Source organism: Hyla sarda, unplaced genomic scaffold (genome assembly GCF_029499605.1).
Source record: "Hyla sarda isolate aHylSar1 unplaced genomic scaffold, aHylSar1.hap1 scaffold_1181, whole genome shotgun sequence".
NCBI classification, from domain to species: domain Eukaryota; kingdom Metazoa; phylum Chordata; class Amphibia; order Anura; family Hylidae; genus Hyla; species Hyla sarda.
In genome coordinates, this window is record NW_026607804.1 from 55,377 (window position 1) to 76,796 (window position 21,420).

At 46.1% G+C, this 21,420-nt stretch overlaps 10 non-coding genes across 10 annotated transcripts; all 10 read right to left on the reverse strand.

Annotated features, from left to right (window-relative positions):
* Positions 1-363: 363 nt before the first annotated feature.
* LOC130302804 (U2 spliceosomal RNA) lies at positions 364-551 on the reverse strand. The gene has a single exon (XR_008852958.1). It is a non-coding gene; the product is annotated as a U2 spliceosomal RNA (small nuclear RNA).
* A 2,064-nt stretch (positions 552-2,615) lies between these two features.
* Positions 2,616-2,806, reverse strand: LOC130302772 (U2 spliceosomal RNA). Its single transcript, XR_008852930.1, has one exon. It is a non-coding gene; the product is annotated as a U2 spliceosomal RNA (small nuclear RNA).
* A 2,070-nt stretch (positions 2,807-4,876) lies between these two features.
* Positions 4,877-5,067, reverse strand: LOC130302773 (U2 spliceosomal RNA). Its single transcript, XR_008852931.1, has one exon. It is a non-coding gene; the product is annotated as a U2 spliceosomal RNA (small nuclear RNA).
* Positions 5,068-7,137: 2,070 nt separating this feature from the next.
* On the reverse strand, positions 7,138-7,328 carry LOC130302774 (U2 spliceosomal RNA). Its single transcript, XR_008852932.1, has one exon. It is a non-coding gene; the product is annotated as a U2 spliceosomal RNA (small nuclear RNA).
* Positions 7,329-9,400: 2,072 nt separating this feature from the next.
* On the reverse strand, positions 9,401-9,591 carry LOC130302775 (U2 spliceosomal RNA). The gene has a single exon (XR_008852933.1). It is a non-coding gene; the product is annotated as a U2 spliceosomal RNA (small nuclear RNA).
* Positions 9,592-11,663: 2,072 nt separating this feature from the next.
* LOC130302778 (U2 spliceosomal RNA) lies at positions 11,664-11,854 on the reverse strand. Its single transcript, XR_008852935.1, has one exon. It is a non-coding gene; the product is annotated as a U2 spliceosomal RNA (small nuclear RNA).
* A 2,075-nt stretch (positions 11,855-13,929) lies between these two features.
* LOC130302779 (U2 spliceosomal RNA) lies at positions 13,930-14,120 on the reverse strand. The gene has a single exon (XR_008852936.1). It is a non-coding gene; the product is annotated as a U2 spliceosomal RNA (small nuclear RNA).
* A 2,086-nt stretch (positions 14,121-16,206) lies between these two features.
* Positions 16,207-16,397, reverse strand: LOC130302780 (U2 spliceosomal RNA). The gene has a single exon (XR_008852937.1). It is a non-coding gene; the product is annotated as a U2 spliceosomal RNA (small nuclear RNA).
* A 2,076-nt stretch (positions 16,398-18,473) lies between these two features.
* Positions 18,474-18,664, reverse strand: LOC130302781 (U2 spliceosomal RNA). The gene has a single exon (XR_008852939.1). It is a non-coding gene; the product is annotated as a U2 spliceosomal RNA (small nuclear RNA).
* A 2,074-nt stretch (positions 18,665-20,738) lies between these two features.
* On the reverse strand, positions 20,739-20,929 carry LOC130302782 (U2 spliceosomal RNA). Its single transcript, XR_008852940.1, has one exon. It is a non-coding gene; the product is annotated as a U2 spliceosomal RNA (small nuclear RNA).
* Positions 20,930-21,420: the final 491 nt, after the last annotated feature.

Below are 21,420 nucleotides of genomic sequence, written 5' to 3' on the forward strand. Positions count from 1 at the left end.
CCACACACACCTCCCCTAGACCGCCAGGAGGGACACCCAGAAGGGCTACCGCATCCTGACAAATCCTGTGAACACACAACACGCAAAAAGTGACACAGTGAGACAAAAAAGAAATAAATAAGTGAATGTGTGCAGATATACTGCCCGGACATCCGGCCGGATCTATAAAAATTTCTCTGATCCTAGCCAGAAGGCCGGGAATCAAGAGGTGAGTGCCACAAGGTGAAGAGATTATGGTGCCCGTGCTTCAACTCAGTGAGTCTATCCTCCCAGTGAGTTTCGGCACCTCGGGGTCACCACTCCCCGAGGCACAAAAGTACCTCGGCTCTAGACCCTCTCAGCCTCATGGCGAGACCCGGAGGGAACAGGTCACATCGGGGCAGCCGTCGAGCTGATTCCTCAGAACCAGCCCCGGAAAGCCCTGGTACACCTGCATCCTCCATGCAGCACCCATCCCCACCAGCCCCATACCGGCGTTACTGTACACCGGCATGAAAAACTGATAAGAACAGATACTACACTTGATCTTAGCCAAAAGGCCGAGAAGCGATAACCGTGAAAGGGGCGGGCCCAACAAGGTCCCCTTCATGGGCACTATCACTGCTTGCTGTCAGGGAGGCTGCCAGACAATTTTCCATGCACACTCTGGGCTGGGGGGCAGTCAACCACCAGTACACACAGCAGAACCTAAACCCATACCATTATTGCTAAGCAGCAAGACAGGGGCCCATTGCACTCCCACGGGGCCTTTTTAAATGCAATCCATAACCCGGATTTGCCAGGAACCCTTCTTACTCCTCCTACTTGCATGTGACACTGGGCTTAGGATCTGCATAGGAAACACACACACAAGCACACACCTACCTTTGTTGCCTGCAGATGCCTCCTTGGCTGTCCCCAAACGGTATCAAACCAACACCCACGGGAAGCTGTAAGCATAGAGGACATGCCTGCACCCCATTGGACTTACCTGTGTGGGTTAAATCCGGGTTATTTGACAACCTATGGCGGTGATGGTTCTGCTCAGGCAGAGCAGTGCTGATGCTCCTCATAAAGCTGTCGCTGCTGTGAAGGTTCTAGGTGACATCACAAATCCCTATGGTTACATACACAACAAAGCTGGGTTGTTGTTGTTTACACTCTGCAAGGCCTGTGGAAGTGAGTGACATCATAGCACTGTAGTTCTGAGGGTTCTAGATGGATGCAACAATCTCCTGTTGCTTCTATGAAGGCCATAATAGACGACATCACCAAACAGCTCCATAGTCACATACACAGCAAAGGAGAGATGTTGTTTACACCTAGTGATGTCAGTGGTATTGAGTGACATCACAGCACAGTGCTAAGGCTCCTGGGCCTGGACACAGCAGCGGCTGCAATATCTCAACGGAGAATACGTTTATATATATGTGTGTGTGTGCGCGTATATATATATATATATATATATATATATATATATATATTTCTCCGCCGAAATCACTTTTAAACCCATTTCCACCTTTTTTTCCCTTCTCTTCCTCTTACTTTTTTTTCACGTTTTTTTACGTTTTTCTCCTTTTCGCCTCTTTTCTGGGCGTATTATTCTTCTTTTTCTTCTTTTTTTTCGTCTAATGCATACCCCATCAGTGCAGCAATGCTTATTCAATACCGCCAGCAGATGGAGACACTGGGGGATAATTTTCTAAGGATTTATACTGATTTTTCCTGTCTGAATTTGTCGCACAGAAAGTTGCAGGCCAAATATGTGTGACATTTCTGCGACTTTAGCTTCTAGAGCATTTTTACAACATTATACATAGGTGCTGAATACATAAAAAGCGACTGTTCAGCGACAGACAAGTCGCATCGGCTGAAAGTAGGCCAGAATGTCAGTCCATGTTGGAGCAGGTTTAGATACAGTCTAAAGTATAGATCTCAAAGTCTGTGCACAGAATTTAGCAAGGGCCTCGCACCTTCTGATGCATCAGGTAGGTGCACAATAGCATAGCCTAACCCTCTGTACTTTGGTCTATATTGATGCGGGACATAGACAGCCAGCTGATGACCAATCCATTAGTGCAATGGATGGCTGGAAGCATTTGTCTTTGCCTTTGCAATACCACAGAAGCAATGCATGGTCAATGTACAGCAATGACACACCTGTGTGAACAGCCAGGAGACCCCCCCCATGTTATGTTACATAGTTACATAGTTAGTACGGTCGAAAAAAGACATATGTCCATCAAGTTCAACCAGGGAATTAAGGGGTAGGGGTGTGGCGCGATATTGGGGAAGGGATGAGATTTTATATTTCTTCATAAGCATTAATCTTATTTTGTCAATTAGGAACATTCAGCACCCACCCGCTATCAAGGCAGCTGCCTATCATGTCATGCCCTACCTGCACAGGTGTGCTGGCTACTCAAATGATCCAATTAAGGAGGCCATTTAGTCAGCAGCAGCAGAAGTCCTGTGCCTGGACGCTCCAACAGCGGCCAGACACAAGCAGAAGCAGCAGCAGCAGCACCACCTTTTGTTTTTTGGCTGCAGCAGCAAGGCCCACAGGGCTGGCTAGCTGGCTAGCCAGCAAGCAGGTAGCAATGAAAGTAGGAATCTTTCTTTTTAACCCTGTAAGGGGGTGGTGCACTGTACCCGAAGATACTGCCATATCGGGTCAATGCATAGGGCGACGGAAGCAAGCTTCGAAATCGGCCCCCGTTCTCAAAAATCCATTTAATATATGGTCCCCAGATAGGGGACGTATCAGATATTAAACTGATAAGAACAGATACTACACTTGATCTTAGCCAAAAGGCCGAGAAGCGATAACCGTGAAAGGGGCGGGCCCAACAAGGTCCCCTTCATGGGCACTATCACTGCTTGCTGTCAGGGAGGCTGCCAGACAATTTTCCATGCACACTCTGGGCTGGGGGGCAGTCAACCACCAGTACACACAGCAGAACCTAAACCCATACCATTATTGCTAAGCAGCAAGACAGGGGCCCATTGCACTCCCACGGGGCCTTTTTAAATGCAATCCATAACCCGGATTTGCCAGGAACCCTTCTTACTCCTCCTACTTGCATGTGACACTGGGCTTAGGATCTGCATAGGAAACACACACACAAGCACACACCTACCTTTGTTGCCTGCAGATGCCTCCTTGGCTGTCCCCAAACGGTATCAAACCAACACCCACGGGAAGCTGTAAGCATAGAGGACATGCCTGCACCCCATTGGACTTACCTGTGTGGGTTAAATCCGGGTTATTTGACAACCTATGGCGGTGATGGTTCTGCTCAGGCAGAGCAGTGCTGATGCTCCTCATAAAGCTGTCGCTGCTGTGAAGGTTCTAGGTGACATCACAAATCCCTATGGTTACATACACAACAAAGCTGGGTTGTTGTTGTTTACACTCTGCAAGGCCTGTGGAAGTGAGTGACATCATAGCACTGTAGTTCTGAGGGTTCTAGATGGATGCAACAATCTCCTGTTGCTTCTATGAAGGCCATAATAGACGACATCACCAAACAGCTCCATAGTCACATACACAGCAAAGGAGAGATGTTGTTTACACCTAGTGATGTCAGTGGTATTGAGTGACATCACAGCACAGTGCTAAGGCTCCTGGGCCTGGACACAGCAGCGGCTGCAATATCTCAACGGAGAATACGTTTATATATATGTGTGTGTGTGCGCGTATATATATATATATATATATATATATATATATATATATATATATTTCTCCGCCGAAATCACTTTTAAACCCATTTCCACCTTTTTTTCCCTTCTCTTCCTCTTACTTTTTTTTCACGTTTTTTTACGTTTTTCTCCTTTTCGCCTCTTTTCTGGGCGTATTATTCTTCTTTTTCTTCTTTTTTTTCGTCTAATGCATACCCCATCAGTGCAGCAATGCTTATTCAATACCGCCAGCAGATGGAGACACTGGGGGATAATTTTCTAAGGATTTATACTGATTTTTCCTGTCTGAATTTGTCGCACAGAAAGTTGCAGGCCAAATATGTGTGACATTTCTGCGACTTTAGCTTCTAGAGCATTTTTACAACATTATACATAGGTGCTGAATACATAAAAAGCGACTGTTCAGCGACAGACAAGTCGCATCGGCTGAAAGTAGGCCAGAATGTCAGTCCATGTTGGAGCAGGTTTAGATACAGTCTAAAGTATAGATCTCAAAGTCTGTGCACAGAATTTAGCAAGGGCCTCGCACCTTCTGATGCATCAGGTAGGTGCACAATAGCATAGCCTAACCCTCTGTACTTTGGTCTATATTGATGCGGGACATAGACAGCCAGCTGATGACCAATCCATTAGTGCAATGGATGGCTGGAAGCATTTGTCTTTGCCTTTGCAATACCACAGAAGCAATGCATGGTCAATGTACAGCAATGACACACCTGTGTGAACAGCCAGGAGACCCCCCCCATGTTATGTTACATAGTTACATAGTTAGTACGGTCGAAAAAAGACATATGTCCATCAAGTTCAACCAGGGAATTAAGGGGTAGGGGTGTGGCGCGATATTGGGGAAGGGATGAGATTTTATATTTCTTCATAAGCATTAATCTTATTTTGTCAATTAGGAACATTCAGCACCCACCCGCTATCAAGGCAGCTGCCTATCATGTCATGCCCTACCTGCACAGGTGTGCTGGCTACTCAAATGATCCAATTAAGGAGGCCATTTAGTCAGCAGCAGCAGAAGTCCTGTGCCTGGACGCTCCAACAGCGGCCAGACACAAGCAGAAGCAGCAGCAGCAGCACCACCTTTTGTTTTTTGGCTGCAGCAGCAAGGCCCACAGGGCTGGCTAGCTGGCTAGCCAGCAAGCAGGTAGCAATGAAAGTAGGAATCTTTCTTTTTAACCCTGTAAGGGGGTGGTGCACTGTACCCGAAGATACTGCCATATCGGGTCAATGCATAGGGCGACGGAAGCAAGCTTCGAAATCGGCCCCCGTTCTCAAAAATCCATTTAATATATGGTCCCCAGATAGGGGACGTATCAGATATTAAACTGATAAGAACAGATACTACACTTGATCTTAGCCAAAAGGCCGAGAAGCGATAACCGTGAAAGGGGCGGGCCCAACAAGGTCCCCTTCATGGGCACTATCACTGCTTGCTGTCAGGGAGGCTGCCAGACAATTTTCCATGCACACTCTGGGCTGGGGGGCAGTCAACCACCAGTACACACAGCAGAACCTAAACCCATACCATTATTGCTAAGCAGCAAGACAGGGGCCCATTGCACTCCCACGGGGCCTTTTTAAATGCAATCCATAACCCGGATTTGCCAGGAACCCTTCTTACTCCTCCTACTTGCATGTGACACTGGGCTTAGGATCTGCATAGGAAACACACACACAAGCACACACCTACCTTTGTTGCCTGCAGATGCCTCCTTGGCTGTCCCCAAACGGTATCAAACCAACACCCACGGGAAGCTGTAAGCATAGAGGACATGCCTGCACCCCATTGGACTTACCTGTGTGGGTTAAATCCGGGTTATTTGACAACCTATGGCGGTGATGGTTCTGCTCAGGCAGAGCAGTGCTGATGCTCCTCATAAAGCTGTCGCTGCTGTGAAGGTTCTAGGTGACATCACAAATCCCTATGGTTACATACACAACAAAGCTGGGTTGTTGTTGTTTACACTCTGCAAGGCCTGTGGAAGTGAGTGACATCATAGCACTGTAGTTCTGAGGGTTCTAGATGGATGCAACAATCTCCTGTTGCTTCTATGAAGGCCATAATAGACGACATCACCAAACAGCTCCATAGTCACATACACAGCAAAGGAGAGATGTTGTTTACACCTAGTGATGTCAGTGGTATTGAGTGACATCACAGCACAGTGCTAAGGCTCCTGGGCCTGGACACAGCAGCGGCTGCAATATCTCAACGGAGAATACGTTTATATATATGTGTGTGTGTGCGCATATATATATATATATATATATATATATATATATATATATATATATTTCTCCGCCGAAATCACTTTTAAACTCATTTCCACCTTTTTTTCCCTTCTCTTCCTCTTACTTTTTTTTCACGTTTTTTTACGTTTTTCTCCTTTTCGCCTCTTTTCTGGGCGTATTATTCTTCTTTTTCTTCTTTTTTTTCGTCTAATGCATACCCCATCAGTGCAGCAATGCTTATTCAATACCGCCAGCAGATGGAGACACTGGGGGATAATTTTCTAAGGATTTATACTGATTTTTCCTGTCTGAATTTGTCGCACAGAAAGTTGCAGGCCAAATATGTGTGACATTTCTGCGACTTTAGCTTCTAGAGCATTTTTACAACATTATACATAGGTGCTGAATACATAAAAAGCGACTGTTCAGCGACAGACAAGTCGCATCGGCTGAAAGTAGGCCAGAATGTCAGTCCATGTTGGAGCAGGTTTAGATACAGTCTAAAGTATAGATCTCAAAGTCTGTGCACAGAATTTAGCAAGGGCCTCGCACCTTCTGATGCATCAGGTAGGTGCACAATAGCATAGCCTAACCCTCTGTACTTTGGTCTATATTGATGCGGGACATAGACAGCCAGCTGATGACCAATCCATTAGTGCAATGGATGGCTGGAAGCATTTGTCTTTGCCTTTGCAATACCACAGAAGCAATGCATGGTCAATGTACAGCAATGACACACCTGTGTGAACAGCCAGGAGACCCCCCCCATGTTATGTTACATAGTTACATAGTTAGTACGGTCGAAAAAAGACATATGTCCATCAAGTTCAACCAGGGAATTAAGGGGTAGGGGTGTGGCGCGATATTGGGGAAGGGATGAGATTTTATATTTCTTCATAAGCATTAATCTTATTTTGTCAATTAGGAACATTCAGCACCCACCCGCTATCAAGGCAGCTGCCTATCATGTCATGCCCTACCTGCACAGGTGTGCTGGCTACTCAAATGATCCAATTAAGGAGGCCATTTAGTCAGCAGCAGCAGAAGTCCTGTGCCTGGACGCTCCAACAGCGGCCAGACACAAGCAGAAGCAGCAGCAGCAGCACCACCTTTTGTTTTTTGGCTGCAGCAGCAAGGCCCACAGGGCTGGCTAGCTGGCTAGCCAGCAAGCAGGTAGCAATGAAAGTAGGAATCTTTCTTTTTAACCCTGTAAGGGGGTGGTGCACTGTACCCGAAGATACTGCCATATCGGGTCAATGCATAGGGCGACGGAAGCAAGCTTCGAAATCGGCCCCCGTTCTCAAAAATCCATTTAATATATGGTCCCCAGATAGGGGACGTATCAGATATTAAACTGATAAGAACAGATACTACACTTGATCTTAGCCAAAAGGCCGAGAAGCGATAACCGTGAAAGGGGCGGGCCCAACAAGGTCCCCTTCATGGGCACTATCACTGCTTGCTGTCAGGGAGGCTGCCAGACAATTTTCCATGCACACTCTGGGCTGGGGGGCAGTCAACCACCAGTACACACAGCAGAACCTAAACCCATACCATTATTGCTAAGCAGCAAGACAGGGGCCCATTGCACTCCCACGGGGCCTTTTTAAATGCAATCCATAACCCGGATTTGCCAGGAACCCTTCTTACTCCTCCTACTTGCATGTGACACTGGGCTTAGGATCTGCATAGGAAACACACACACAAGCACACACCTACCTTTGTTGCCTGCAGATGCCTCCTTGGCTGTCCCCAAACGGTATCAAACCAACACCCACGGGAAGCTGTAAGCATAGAGGACATGCCTGCACCCCATTGGACTTACCTGTGTGGGTTAAATCCGGGTTATTTGACAACCTATGGCGGTGATGGTTCTGCTCAGGCAGAGCAGTGCTGATGCTCCTCATAAAGCTGTCGCTGCTGTGAAGGTTCTAGGTGACATCACAAATCCCTATGGTTACATACACAACAAAGCTGGGTTGTTGTTGTTTACACTCTGCAAGGCCTGTGGAAGTGAGTGACATCATAGCACTGTAGTTCTGAGGGTTCTAGATGGATGCAACAATCTCCTGTTGCTTCTATGAAGGCCATAATAGACGACATCACCAAACAGCTCCATAGTCACATACACAGCAAAGGAGAGATGTTGTTTACACCTAGTGATGTCAGTGGTATTGAGTGACATCACAGCACAGTGCTAAGGCTCCTGGGCCTGGACACAGCAGCGGCTGCAATATCTCAACGGAGAATACGTTTATATATATGTGTGTGTGTGCGCGTATATATATATATATATATATATATATATATATATATATATATATATTTCTCCGCCGAAATCACTTTTAAACCCATTTCCACCTTTTTTTCCCTTCTCTTCCTCTTACTTTTTTTTCACGTTTTTTTACGTTTTTCTCCTTTTCGCCTCTTTTCTGGGCGTATTATTCTTCTTTTTCTTCTTTTTTTTCGTCTAATGCATACCCCATCAGTGCAGCAATGCTTATTCAATACCGCCAGCAGATGGAGACACTGGGGGATAATTTTCTAAGGATTTATACTGATTTTTCCTGTCTGAATTTGTCGCACAGAAAGTTGCAGGCCAAATATGTGTGACATTTCTGCGACTTTAGCTTCTAGAGCATTTTTACAACATTATACATAGGTGCTGAATACATAAAAAGCGACTGTTCAGCGACAGACAAGTCGCATCGGCTGAAAGTAGGCCAGAATGTCAGTCCATGTTGGAGCAGGTTTAGATACAGTCTAAAGTATAGATCTCAAAGTCTGTGCACAGAATTTAGCAAGGGCCTCGCACCTTCTGATGCATCAGGTAGGTGCACAATAGCATAGCCTAACCCTCTGTACTTTGGTCTATATTGATGCGGGACATAGACAGCCAGCTGATGACCAATCCATTAGTGCAATGGATGGCTGGAAGCATTTGTCTTTGCCTTTGCAATACCACAGAAGCAATGCATGGTCAATGTACAGCAATGACACACCTGTGTGAACAGCCAGGAGACCCCCCCCATGTTATGTTACATAGTTACATAGTTAGTACGGTCGAAAAAAGACATATGTCCATCAAGTTCAACCAGGGAATTAAGGGGTAGGGGTGTGGCGCGATATTGGGGAAGGGATGAGATTTTATATTTCTTCATAAGCATTAATCTTATTTTGTCAATTAGGAACATTCAGCACCCACCCGCTATCAAGGCAGCTGCCTATCATGTCATGCCCTACCTGCACAGGTGTGCTGGCTACTCAAATGATCCAATTAAGGAGGCCATTTAGTCAGCAGCAGCAGAAGTCCTGTGCCTGGACGCTCCAACAGCGGCCAGACACAAGCAGAAGCAGCAGCAGCAGCACCACCTTTTGTTTTTTGGCTGCAGCAGCAAGGCCCACAGGGCTGGCTAGCTGGCTAGCCAGCAAGCAGGTAGCAATGAAAGTAGGAATCTTTCTTTTTAACCCTGTAAGGGGGTGGTGCACTGTACCCGAAGATACTGCCATATCGGGTCAATGCATAGGGCGACGGAAGCAAGCTTCGAAATCGGCCCCCGTTCTCAAAAATCCATTTAATATATGGTCCCCAGATAGGGGACGTATCAGATATTAAACTGATAAGAACAGATACTACACTTGATCTTAGCCAAAAGGCCGAGAAGCGATAACCGTGAAAGGGGCGGGCCCAACAAGGTCCCCTTCATGGGCACTATCACTGCTTGCTGTCAGGGAGGCTGCCAGACAATTTTCCATGCACACTCTGGGCTGGGGGGCAGTCAACCACCAGTACACACAGCAGAACCTAAACCCATACCATTATTGCTAAGCAGCAAGACAGGGGCCCATTGCACTCCCACGGGGCCTTTTTAAATGCAATCCATAACCCGGATTTGCCAGGAACCCTTCTTACTCCTCCTACTTGCATGTGACACTGGGCTTAGGATCTGCATAGGAAACACACACACAAGCACACACCTACCTTTGTTGCCTGCAGATGCCTCCTTGGCTGTCCCCAAACGGTATCAAACCAACACCCACGGGAAGCTGTAAGCATAGAGGACATGCCTGCACCCCATTGGACTTACCTGTGTGGGTTAAATCCGGGTTATTTGACAACCTATGGCGGTGATGGTTCTGCTCAGGCAGAGCAGTGCTGATGCTCCTCATAAAGCTGTCGCTGCTGTGAAGGTTCTAGGTGACATCACAAATCCCTATGGTTACATACACAACAAAGCTGGGTTGTTGTTGTTTACACTCTGCAAGGCCTGTGGAAGTGAGTGACATCATAGCACTGTAGTTCTGAGGGTTCTAGATGGATGCAACAATCTCCTGTTGCTTCTATGAAGGCCATAATAGACGACATCACCAAACAGCTCCATAGTCACATACACAGCAAAGGAGAGATGTTGTTTACACCTAGTGATGTCAGTGGTATTGAGTGACATCACAGCACAGTGCTAAGGCTCCTGGGCCTGGACACAGCAGCGGCTGCAATATCTCAACGGAGAATACGTTTATATATATGTGTGTGTGTGCGCGTATATATATATATATATATATATATATATATATATATATATATATATTTCTCCGCCGAAATCACTTTTAAACCCATTTCCACCTTTTTTTCCCTTCTCTTCCTCTTACTTTTTTTTCACGTTTTTTTACGTTTTTCTCCTTTTCGCCTCTTTTCTGGGCGTATTATTCTTCTTTTTCTTCTTTTTTTTCGTCTAATGCATACCCCATCAGTGCAGCAATGCTTATTCAATACCGCCAGCAGATGGAGACACTGGGGGATAATTTTCTAAGGATTTATACTGATTTTTCCTGTCTGAATTTGTCGCACAGAAAGTTGCAGGCCAAATATGTGTGACATTTCTGCGACTTTAGCTTCTAGAGCATTTTTACAACATTATACATAGGTGCTGAATACATAAAAAGCGACTGTTCAGCGACAGACAAGTCGCATCAGCTGAAAGTAGGCCAGAATGTCAGTCCATGTTGGAGCAGGTTTAGATACAGTCTAAAGTATAGATCTCAAAGTCTGTGCACAGAATTTAGCAAGGGCCTCGCACCTTCTGATGCATCAGGTAGGTGCACAATAGCATAGCCTAACCCTCTGTACTTTGGTCTATATTGATGCGGGACATAGACAGCCAGCTGATGACCAATCCATTAGTGCAATGGATGGCTGGAAGCATTTGTCTTTGCCTTTGCAATACCACAGAAGCAATGCATGGTCAATGTACAGCAATGACACACCTGTGTGAACAGCCAGGAGACCCCCCCCATGTTATGTTACATAGTTACATAGTTAGTACGGTCGAAAAAAGACATATGTCCATCAAGTTCAACCAGGGAATTAAGGGGTAGGGGTGTGGCGCGATATTGGGGAAGGGATGAGATTTTATATTTCTTCATAAGCATTAATCTTATTTTGTCAATTAGGAACATTCAGCACCCACCCGCTATCAAGGCAGCTGCCTATCATGTCATGCCCTACCTGCACAGGTGTGCTGGCTACTCAAATGATCCAATTAAGGAGGCCATTTAGTCAGCAGCAGCAGAAGTCCTGTGCCTGGACGCTCCAACAGCGGCCAGACACAAGCAGAAGCAGCAGCAGCAGCACCACCTTTTGTTTTTTGGCTGCAGCAGCAAGGCCCACAGGGCTGGCTAGCTGGCTAGCCAGCAAGCAGGTAGCAATGAAAGTAGGAATCTTTCTTTTTAATCCTGTAAGGGGGTGGTGCACTGTACCCGAAGATACTGCCATATCGGGTCAATGCATAGGGCGACGGAAGCAAGCTTCGAAATCGGCCCCCGTTCTCAAAAATCCATTTAATATATGGTCCCCAGATAGGGGACGTATCAGATATTAAACTGATAAGAACAGATACTACACTTGATCTTAGCCAAAAGGCCGAGAAGCGATAACCGTGAAAGGGGCGGGCCCAACAAGGTCCCCTTCATGGGCACTATCACTGCTTGCTGTCAGGGAGGCTGCCAGACAATTTTCCATGCACACTCTGGGCTGGGGGGCAGTCAACCACCAGTACACACAGCAGAACCTAAACCCATACCATTATTGCTAAGCAGCAAGACAGGGGCCCATTGCACTCCCACGGGGCCTTTTTAAATGCAATCCATAACCCGGATTTGCCAGGAACCCTTCTTACTCCTCCTACTTGCATGTGACACTGGGCTTAGGATCTGCATAGGAAACACACACACAAGCACACACCTACCTTTGTTGCCTGCAGATGCCTCCTTGGCTGTCCCCAAACGGTATCAAACCAACACCCACGGGAAGCTGTAAGCATAGAGGACATGCCTGCACCCCATTGGACTTACCTGTGTGGGTTAAATCCGGGTTATTTGACAACCTATGGCGGTGATGGTTCTGCTCAGGCAGAGCAGTGCTGATGCTCCTCATAAAGCTGTCGCTGCTGTGAAGGTTCTAGGTGACATCACAAATCCCTATGGTTACATACACAACAAAGCTGGGTTGTTGTTGTTTACACTCTGCAAGGCCTGTGGAAGTGAGTGACATCATAGCACTGTAGTTCTGAGGGTTCTAGATGGATGCAACAATCTCCTGTTGCTTCTATGAAGGCCATAATAGACGACATCACCAAACAGCTCCATAGTCACATACACAGCAAAGGAGAGATGTTGTTTACACCTAGTGATGTCAGTGGTATTGAGTGACATCACAGCACAGTGCTAAGGCTCCTGGGCCTGGACACAGCAGCGGCTGCAATATCTCAACGGAGAATACGTTTATATATATGTGTGTGTGTGCGCGTATATATATATATATATATATATATATATATATATATATATATATATATATTTCTCCGCCGAAATCACTTTTAAACCCATTTCCACCTTTTTTTCCCTTCTCTTCCTCTTACTTTTTTTCACGTTTTTTTACGTTTTTCTCCTTTTCGCCTCTTTTCTGGGCGTATTATTCTTCTTTTTCTTCTTTTTTTTCGTCTAATGCATACCCCATCAGTGCAGCAATGCTTATTCAATACCGCCAGCAGATGGAGACACTGGGGGATAATTTTCTAAGGATTTATACTGATTTTTCCTGTCTGAATTTGTCGCACAGAAAGTTGCAGGCCAAATATGTGTGACATTTCTGCGACTTTAGCTTCTAGAGCATTTTTACAACATTATACATAGGTGCTGAATACATAAAAAGCGACTGTTCAGCGACAGACAAGTCGCATCGGCTGAAAGTAGGCCAGAATGTCAGTCCATGTTGGAGCAGGTTTAGATACAGTCTAAAGTATAGATCTCAAAGTCTGTGCACAGAATTTAGCAAGGGCCTCGCACCTTCTGATGCATCAGGTAGGTGCACAATAGCATAGCCTAACCCTCTGTACTTTGGTCTATATTGATGCGGGACATAGACAGCCAGCTGATGACCAATCCATTAGTGCAATGGATGGCTGGAAGCATTTGTCTTTGCCTTTGCAATACCACAGAAGCAATGCATGGTCAATGTACAGCAATGACACACCTGTGTGAACAGCCAGGAGACCCCCCCCATGTTATGTTACATAGTTACATAGTTAGTACGGTCGAAAAAAGACATATGTCCATCAAGTTCAACCAGGGAATTAAGGGGTAGGGGTGTGGCGCGATATTGGGGAAGGGATGAGATTTTATATTTCTTCATAAGCATTAATCTTATTTTGTCAATTAGGAACATTCAGCACCCACCCGCTATCAAGGCAGCTGCCTATCATGTCATGCCCTACCTGCACAGGTGTGCTGGCTACTCAAATGATCCAATTAAGGAGGCCATTTAGTCAGCAGCAGCAGAAGTCCTGTGCCTGGACGCTCCAACAGCGGCCAGACACAAGCAGAAGCAGCAGCAGCAGCACCACCTTTTGTTTTTTGGCTGCAGCAGCAAGGCCCACAGGGCTGGCTAGCTGGCTAGCCAGCAAGCAGGTAGCAATGAAAGTAGGAATCTTTCTTTTTAACCCTGTAAGGGGGTGGTGCACTGTACCCGAAGATACTGCCATATCGGGTCAATGCATAGGGCGACGGAAGCAAGCTTCGAAATCGGCCCCCGTTCTCAAAAATCCATTTAATATATGGTCCCCAGATAGGGGACGTATCAGATATTAAACTGATAAGAACAGATACTACACTTGATCTTAGCCAAAAGGCCGAGAAGCGATAACCATGAAAGGGGCGGGCCCAACAAGGTCCCCTTCATGGGCACTATCACTGCTTGCTGTCAGGGAGGCTGCCAGACAATTTTCCATGCACACTCTGGGCTGGGGGGCAGTCAACCACCAGTACACACAGCAGAACCTAAACCCATACCATTATTGCTAAGCAGCAAGACAGGGGCCCATTGCACTCCCACGGGGCCTTTTTAAATGCAATCCATAACCCGGATTTGCCAGGAACCCTTCTTACTCCTCCTACTTGCATGTGACACTGGGCTTAGGATCTGCATAGGAAACACACACACAAGCACACACCTACCTTTGTTGCCTGCAGATGCCTCCTTGGCTGTCCCCAAACGGTATCAAACCAACACCCACGGGAAGCTGTAAGCATAGAGGACATGCCTGCACCCCATTGGACTTACCTGTGTGGGTTAAATCCGGGTTATTTGACAACCTATGGCGGTGATGGTTCTGCTCAGGCAGAGCAGTGCTGATGCTCCTCATAAAGCTGTCGCTGCTGTGAAGGTTCTAGGTGACATCACAAATCCCTATGGTTACATACACAACAAAGCTGGGTTGTTGTTGTTTACACTCTGCAAGGCCTGTGGAAGTGAGTGACATCATAGCACTGTAGTTCTGAGGGTTCTAGATGGATGCAACAATCTCCTGTTGCTTCTATGAAGGCCATAATAGACGACATCACCAAACAGCTCCATAGTCACATACACAGCAAAGGAGAGATGTTGTTTACACCTAGTGATGTCAGTGGTATTGAGTGACATCACAGCACAGTGCTAAGGCTCCTGGGCCTGGACACAGCAGCGGCTGCAATATCTCAACGGAGAATACGTTTATATATATGTGTGTGTGTGCGCGTGTATATATATATATATATATATATATATATATATATATATATATATATATATATATATATTTCTCCGCCGAAATCACTTTTAAACCCATTTCCACCTTTTTTTCCCTTCTCTTCCTCTTACTTTTTTTTCACGTTTTTTTACGTTTTTCTCCTTTTCGCCTCTTTTCTGGGCGTATTATTCTTCTTTTTCTTCTTTTTTTTCGTCTAATGCATACCCCATCAGTGCAGCAATGCTTATTCAATACCGCCAGCAGATGGAGACACTGGGGGATAATTTTCTAAGGATTTATACTGATTTTTCCTGTCTGAATTTGTCGCACAGAAAGTTGCAGGCCAAATATGTGTGACATTTCTGCGACTTTAGCTTCTAGAGCATTTTTACAACATTATACATAGGTGCTGAATACATAAAAAGCGACTGTTCAGCGACAGACAAGTCGCATCGGCTGAAAGTAGGCCAGAATGTCAGTCCATGTTGGAGCAGGTTTAGATACAGTCTAAAGTATAGATCTCAAAGTCTGTGCACAGAATTTAGCAAGGGCCTCGCACCTTCTGATGCATCAGGTAGGTGCACAATAGCATAGCCTAACCCTCTGTACTTTGGTCTATATTGATGCGGGACATAGACAGCCAGCTGATGACCAATCCATTAGTGCAATGGATGGCTGGAAGCATTTGTCTTTGCCTTTGCAATACCACAGAAGCAATGCATGGTCAATGTACAGCAATGACACACCTGTGTGAACAGCCAGGAGACCCCCCCCATGTTATGTTACATAGTTACATAGTTAGTACGGTCGAAAAAAGACATATGTCCATCAAGTTCAACCAGGGAATTAAGGGGTAGGGGTGTGGCGCGATATTGGGGAAGGGATGAGATTTTATATTTCTTCATAAGCATTAATCTTATTTTGTCAATTAGGAACATTCAGCACCCACCCGCTATCAAGGCAGCTGCCTATCATGTCATGCCCTACCTGCACAGGTGTGCTGGCTACTCAAATGATCCAATTAAGGAGGCCATTTAGTCAGCAGCAGCAGAAGTCCTGTGCCTGGACGCTCCAACAGCGGCCAGACACAAGCAGAAGCAGCAGCAGCAGCACCACCTTTTGTTTTTTGGCTGCAGCAGCAAGGCCCACAGGGCTGGCTAGCTGGCTAGCCAGCAAGCAGGTAGCAATGAAAGTAGGAATCTTTCTTTTTAACCCTGTAAGGGGGTGGTGCACTGTACCCGAAGATACTGCCATATCGGGTCAATGCATAGGGCGACGGAAGCAAGCTTCGAAATCGGCCCCCGTTCTCAAAAATCCATTTAATATATGGTCCCCAGATAGGGGACGTATCAGATATTAAACTGATAAGAACAGATACTACACTTGATCTTAGCCAAAAGGCCGAGAAGCGATAACCGTGAAAGGGGCGGGCCCAACAAGGTCCCCTTCATGGGCACTATCACTGCTTGCTGTCAGGGAGGCTGCCAGACAATTTTCCATGCACACTCTGGGCTGGGGGGCAGTCAACCACCAGTACACACAGCAGAACCTAAACCCATACCATTATTGCTAAGCAGCAAGACAGGGGCCCATTGCACTCCCACGGGGCCTTTTTAAATGCAATCCATAACCCGGATTTGCCAGGAACCCTTCTTACTCCTCCTACTTGCATGTGACACTGGGCTTAGGATCTGCATAGGAAACACACACACAAGCACACACCTACCTTTGTTGCCTGCAGATGCCTCCTTGGCTGTCCCCAAACGGTATCAAACCAACACCCACGGGAAGCTGTAAGCATAGAGGACATGCCTGCACCCCATTGGACTTACCTGTGTGGGTTAAATCCGGGTTATTTGACAACCTATGGCGGTGATGGTTCTGCTCAGGCAGAGCAGTGCTGATGCTCCTCATAAAGCTGTCGCTGCTGTGAAGGTTCTAGGTGACATCACAAATCCCTATGGTTACATACACAACAAAGCTGGGTTGTTGTTGTTTACACTCTGCAAGGCCTGTGGAAGTGAGTGACATCATAGCACTGTAGTTCTGAGGGTTCTAGATGGATGCAACAATCTCCTGTTGCTTCTATGAAGGCCATAATAGACGACATCACCAAACAGCTCCATAGTCACATACACAGCAAAGGAGAGATGTTGTTTACACCTAGTGATGTCAGTGGTATTGAGTGACATCACAGCACAGTGCTAAGGCTCCTGGGCCTGGACACAGCAGCGGCTGCAATATCTCAACGGAGAATACGTTTATATATATGTGTGTGTGTGCGCGTATATATATATATATATATACATATATATATATATATATATATATATATATTTCTCCGCCGAAATCACTTTTAAACCCATTTCCACCTTTTTTTCCCTTCTCTTCCTCTTACTTTTTTTTCACGTTTTTTTACGTTTTTCTCCTTTTCGCCTCTTTTCTGGGCGTATTATTCTTCTTTTTCTTCTTTTTTTTCGTCTAATGCATACCCCATCAGTGCAGCAATGCTTATTCAATACCGCCAGCAGATGGAGACACTGGGGGATAATTTTCTAAGGATTTATACTGATTTTTCCTGTCTGAATTTGTCGCACAGAAAGTTGCAGGCCAAATATGTGTGACATTTCTGCGACTTTAGCTTCTAGAGCATTTTTACAACATTATACATAGGTGCTGAATACATAAAAAGCGACTGTTCAGCGACAGACAAGTCGCATCGGCTGAAAGTAGGCCAGAATGTCAGTCCATGTTGGAGCAGGTTTAGATACAGTCTAAAGTATAGATCTCAAAGTCTGTGCACAGAATTTAGCAAGGGCCTCGCACCTTCTGATGCATCAGGTAGGTGCACAATAGCATAGCCTAACCCTCTGTACTTTGGTCTATATTGATGCGGGACATAGACAGCCAGCTGATGACCAATCCATTAGTGCAATGGATGGCTGGAAGCATTTGTCTTTGCCTTTGCAATACCACAGAAGCAATGCATGGTCAATGTACAGCAATGACACACCTGTGTGAACAGCCAGGAGACCCCCCCCATGTTATGTTACATAGTTACATAGTTAGTACGGTCGAAAAAAGACATATGTCCATCAAGTTCAACCAGGGAATTAAGGGGTAGGGGTGTGGCGCGATATTGGGGAAGGGATGAGATTTTATATTTCTTCATAAGCATTAATCTTATTTTGTCAATTAGGAACATTCAGCACCCACCCGCTATCAAGGCAGCTGCCTATCATGTCATGCCCTACCTGCACAGGTGTGCTGGCTACTCAAATGATCCAATTAAGGAGGCCATTTAGTCAGCAGCAGCAGAAGTCCTGTGCCTGGACGCTCCAACAGCGGCCAGACACAAGCAGAAGCAGCAGCAGCAGCACCACCTTTTGTTTTTTGGCTGCAGCAGCAAGGCCCACAGGGCTGGCTAGCTGGCTAGCCAGCAAGCAGGTAGCAATGAAAGTAGGAATCTTTCTTTTTAACCCTGTAAGGGGGTGGTGCACTGTACCCGAAGATACTGCCATATCGGGTCAATGCATAGGGCGACGGAAGCAAGCTTCGAAATCGGCCCCCGTTCTCAAAAATCCATTTAATATATGGTCCCCAGATAGGGGACGTATCAGATATTAAACTGATAAGAACAGATACTACACTTGATCTTAGCCAAAAGGCCGAGAAGCGATAACCGTGAAAGGGGCGGGCCCAACAAGGTCCCCTTCATGGGCACTATCACTGCTTGCTGTCAGGGAGGCTGCCAGACAATTTTCCATGCACACTCTGGGCTGGGGGGCAGTCAACCACCAGTACACACAGCAGAACCTAAACCCATACCATTATTGCTAAGCAGCAAGACAGGGGCCCATTGCACTCCCACGGGGCCTTTTTAAATGCAATCCATAACCCGGATTTGCCAGGAACCCTTCTTACTCCTCCTACTTGCATGTGACACTGGGCTTAGGATCTGCATAGGAAACACACACACAAGCACACACCTACCTTTGTTGCCTGCAGATGCCTCCTTGGCTGTCCCCAAACGGTATCAAACCAACACCCACGGGAAGCTGTAAGCATAGAGGACATGCCTGCACCCCATTGGACTTACCTGTGTGGGTTAAATCCGGGTTATTTGACAACCTATGGCGGTGATGGTTCTGCTCAGGCAGAGCAGTGCTGATGCTCCTCATAAAGCTGTCGCTGCTGTGAAGGTTCTAGGTGACATCACAAATCCCTATGGTTACATACACAACAAAGCTGGGTTGTTGTTGTTTACACTCTGCAAGGCCTGTGGAAGTGAGTGACATCATAGCACTGTAGTTCTGAGGGTTCTAGATGGATGCAACAATCTCCTGTTGCTTCTATGAAGGCCATAATAGACGACATCACCAAACAGCTCCATAGTCACATACACAGCAAAGGAGAGATGTTGTTTACACCTAGTGATGTCAGTGGTATTGAGTGACATCACAGCACAGTGCTAAGGCTCCTGGGCCTGGACACAGCAGCGGCTGCAATATCTCAACGGAGAATACGTTTATATATATGTGTGTGTGTGCGCGTATATATATATATATATATATATATATATATATATATATATATATATATTTCTCCGCCGAAATCACTTTTAAACCCATTTCCACCTTTTTTTCCCTTCTCTTCCTCTTACTTTTTTTTCAAGTTTTTTTACGTTTTTCTCCTTTTCGCCTCTTTTCTGGGCGTATTATTCTTCTTTTTCTTCTTTTTTTTCGTCTAATGCATACCCCATCAGTGCAGCAATGCTTATTCAATACCGCCAGCAGATGGAGACACTGGGGGATAATTTTCTAAGGATTTATACTGATTTTTCCTGTCTGAATTTGTCGCACAGAAAGTTGCAGGCCAAATATGTGTGACATTTCTGCGACTTTAGCTTCTAGAGCATTTTTACAACATTATACATAGGTGCTGAATACATAAAAAGCGACTGTTCAGCGACAGACAAGTCGCATCGGCTGAAAGTAGGCCAGAATGTCAGTCCATGTTGGAGCAGGTTTAGATACAGTCTAAAGTATAGATCTCAAAGTCTGTGCACAGAATTTAGCAAGGGCCTCGCACCTTCTGATGCATCAGGTAGGTGCACAATAGCATAGCCTAACCCTCTGTACTTTGGTCTATATTGATGCGGGACATAGACAGCCAGCTGATGACCAATCCATTAGTGCAATGGATGGCTGGAAGCATTTGTCTTTGCCTTTGCAATACCACAGAAGCAATGCATGGTCAATGTACAGCAATGACACACCTGTGTGAACAGCCAGGAGACCCCCCCCATGTTATGTTACATAGTTACATAGTTAGTACGGTCGAAAAAAGACATATGTCCATCAAGTTCAACCAGGGAATTAAGGGGTAGGGGTGTGGCGCGATATTGGGGAAGGGATGAGATTTTATATTTCTTCATAAGCATTAATCTTATTTTGTCAATTAGGAACATTCAGCACCCACCCGCTATCAAGGCAGCTGCCTATCATGTCATGCCCTACCTGCACAGGTGTGCTGGCTACTCAAATGATCCAATTAAGGAGGCCATTTAGTCAGCAGCAGCAGAAGTCCTGTGCCTGGACGCTCCAACAGCGGCCAGACACAAGCAGAAGCAGCAGCAGCAGCACCACCTTTTGTTTTTTGGCTGCAGCAGCAAGGCCCACAGGGCTGGCTAGCTGGCTAGCCAGCAAGCAGGTAGCAATGAAAGTAGGAATCTTTCTTTTTAACCCTGTAAGGGGGTGGTGCACTGTACCCGAAGATACTGCCATATCGGGTCAATGCATAGGGCGACGGAAGCAAGCTTCGAAATCGGCCCCCGTTCTCAAAAATCCATTTAATATATGGTCCCCAGATAGGGGACGTATCAGATATTAAACTGATAAGAACAGATACTACACTTGATCTTAGCCAAAAGGCCGAGAAGCGATAACCGTGAAAGGGGCGGGCCCAACAAGGTCCCCTTCATGGGCACTATCACTGCTTGCTGTCAGGGAGGCTGCCAGACAATTTTCCATGCACACTCTGGGCTGGGGGGCAGTCAACCACCAGTACACACAGCAGAACCTAAACCCATACCATTATTGCTAAGCAGCAAGACAGGGGCCCATTGCACTCCCACGGGGCCTTTTTAAATGCAATCCATAACCCGGATTTGCCAGGAACCCTTCTTACTCCTCCTACTTGCATGTGACACTGGGCTTAGGATCTGCATAGGAAACACACACACAAGCACACACCTACCTTTGTTGCCTGCAGATGCCTCCTTGGCTGTCCCCAAACGGTATCAAACCAACACCCACGGGAAGCTGTAAGCATAGAGGACATGCCTGCACCCCATTGGACTTACCTGTGTGGGTTAAATCCGGGTTATTTGACAACCTATGGCGGTGATGGTTCTGCTCAGGCAGAGCAGTGCTGA